Here is a 2,256-nt window from a genome sequence, read left to right as displayed (position 1 = left end):
GGTGGCTGCAATATTTATATATGTATACATCTTCAATATTTATACGAAATAAACATATTAGAGTTTGATAATCGATTGCTTTATATAGATTTTATATATATCTATATAAATTAATTTGAAGCGAATCAGCGCTTTAGAAGACCTTTTCAATACTTATTAGTTCAAGAATTTTTCACAATATATAAAACTCTATTTTATATATTAATAGCTCATATTTTTTAATATATGTATATAAAAATAAATTGGCAACTCTGTTTTTGTTGCTTAAAATAGCAACATAGATTATCTTATATTGTCCGGTTATAAAGAGAATTCAGTAATTAACCATTTCTCACGATGTTTGAATATTGCTAAACTAAGTAAATCAGTTTTATTTTTTTAATTTAAAATTGATTAATTAAATTAAGATGAAGTTTATAGCTAAATAATGTTAATAAGGTACTTGTTACTTAGTTTCAATTATAGAGAAGAATAGAAACCACTGAGAGAAGAGTTTAATTTAAATATGTATACATGTTCTTATAGTTCTTACATACATATATACATATGTTTGTATGTTTATTATATAAGAAATTCAATGTTTTTAAAATTTTTATGATTACATAGTATTTTTATAGTTTTTAATATATTATTCAATAAAATTGTTAATATATTTCTTAACACATATTTTAATAGACATTTTAACATAGATTTTGATACATACATATTTTTAACATACATTTTACCATATGTATGTAATTTTTATTAATTTCTATTAATAATTTTTATTAAGAACTTTTATTAATAATTTTTTTCCTTATTTTTTTTTGGTTTTTTGTTATAATTAATTACAAAATATAAAATCTTATAACTAAGATAGGAAAAACTAGCGTTAGCTGTCGGGGCCTTCGACTCGGATTATTAAATTTTAATTCCTATTTTATTAATATATTTTATCGAAATGGTTTTTATATCTATTTTATCCGGCTATAGATCACTTTTTGTTAAAATTAAAATTTAACGTATGTTTAAAATTTTTTAATATATTCTATATTTCGACTCTCCTTGAGGCTTATCATTAGGATCAGAATCTAACATAAATTAATATTAATAAAATATATATCTAAGCGTCATCCTCTTCATTCCATTGTCTATATTGAATAGGTTAATAAATAAACTCAAAATTTTATCAAAATGTATTATAATTTTTTATCATTATTTAAAAAAAATTGCAGTAATTAAATATGATGTTCTTATTCAAAATATTCCGATTATATACATATGTACATATACACTTTACTTATAAAGTGTATAAATGTAATATTATTGTTATAAAAATCTATAATAATTATTATTGTAATATTCTTTTCATATTGTTTTAGGAAATATTATTTTATTGTTTTAAATACATAGAAATATGTGAATACAAACAAACAAAAAATGGGTTATCATGTTTCTGTATGGCAGCGATTATAAAACTACAAGCCGGAATTTTTCGTTCTCTACGCTTCTACGTGCTTGTGTGTTTATGTATAGAAGAATGCTGTGTGTTTTTGCGTATATAAAATATAATTCTCAATCAGTTTAGAAGTCAGTTCACTTAAAGTATGAATTTTGAACGCAGAAATCATACTTACCTGGCGTAGGGGCTACCGTGATCAAGAAGGCGGTTCCCCCGGAGTGAGGCTTGGCCATTGCACTACGGTTGAGTTGACCTTCGCGATTATTCCTAATGCGAATAACTCGTGCGTGTAATTTTTGGTAGTCGGGAATGGCGTTCGCGCCGTCCCGGTGTTATTAATACATTCAGATAGCGAAAACAGGGTTTTGAAACTAAATATATTATTTACTGAGTCTTATTTATATGGTGATGAAGTTAGTAATGTAATGTAGTGTTTCTGTTACTTAGAAGAAATGTTTAAGATTAGGAAAAATAAGCTAGGGTTAATGTATGGTCGTAAAATATATATATATAGAAACAAAATATATTTTGTTTCTTACTTAAAATATATTAAAATTGCGACATACGAGCATTTTGTATTAGATTTTGAAGTAAGCATTATATATAACATTATATATTATATATTTGCCAATATGTTTATATTTAAATATAGTTCTATCAATTGGACTAATGGTGAGATAAGGTGGTTTGAAACTGTTTCTTATATTTCTTAAAATCATTTTTTTTGTGCAGAAAAAATTAGATTTACTACTCCATAAAATATTGTCATTTTCCTATGTAACAAATTATTTTTTGCAATGTTGATGGTTATAGTG

The 2,256-nt window shown here is 24.0% G+C and overlaps 1 non-coding gene across 1 annotated transcript; it reads left to right on the top strand.

Moving 5' to 3' along the window:
- The first annotated feature begins 1,608 nt into the window (after positions 1-1,608).
- On the top strand, positions 1,609-1,772 carry LOC119686520. Its single transcript, XR_005252943.1, has one exon. It is a non-coding gene; the product is annotated as a U1 spliceosomal RNA (small nuclear RNA).
- The last annotated feature ends 484 nt before the right edge of the window (positions 1,773-2,256 follow it).

This window comes from Teleopsis dalmanni, chromosome 2, assembly GCF_002237135.1.
Source record: "Teleopsis dalmanni isolate 2A chromosome 2, ASM223713v2, whole genome shotgun sequence".
NCBI classification, from domain to species: Eukaryota; Metazoa; Arthropoda; class Insecta; order Diptera; family Diopsidae; genus Teleopsis; species Teleopsis dalmanni.
This window is presented reverse-complemented; position numbering and strand designations above follow the sequence as displayed.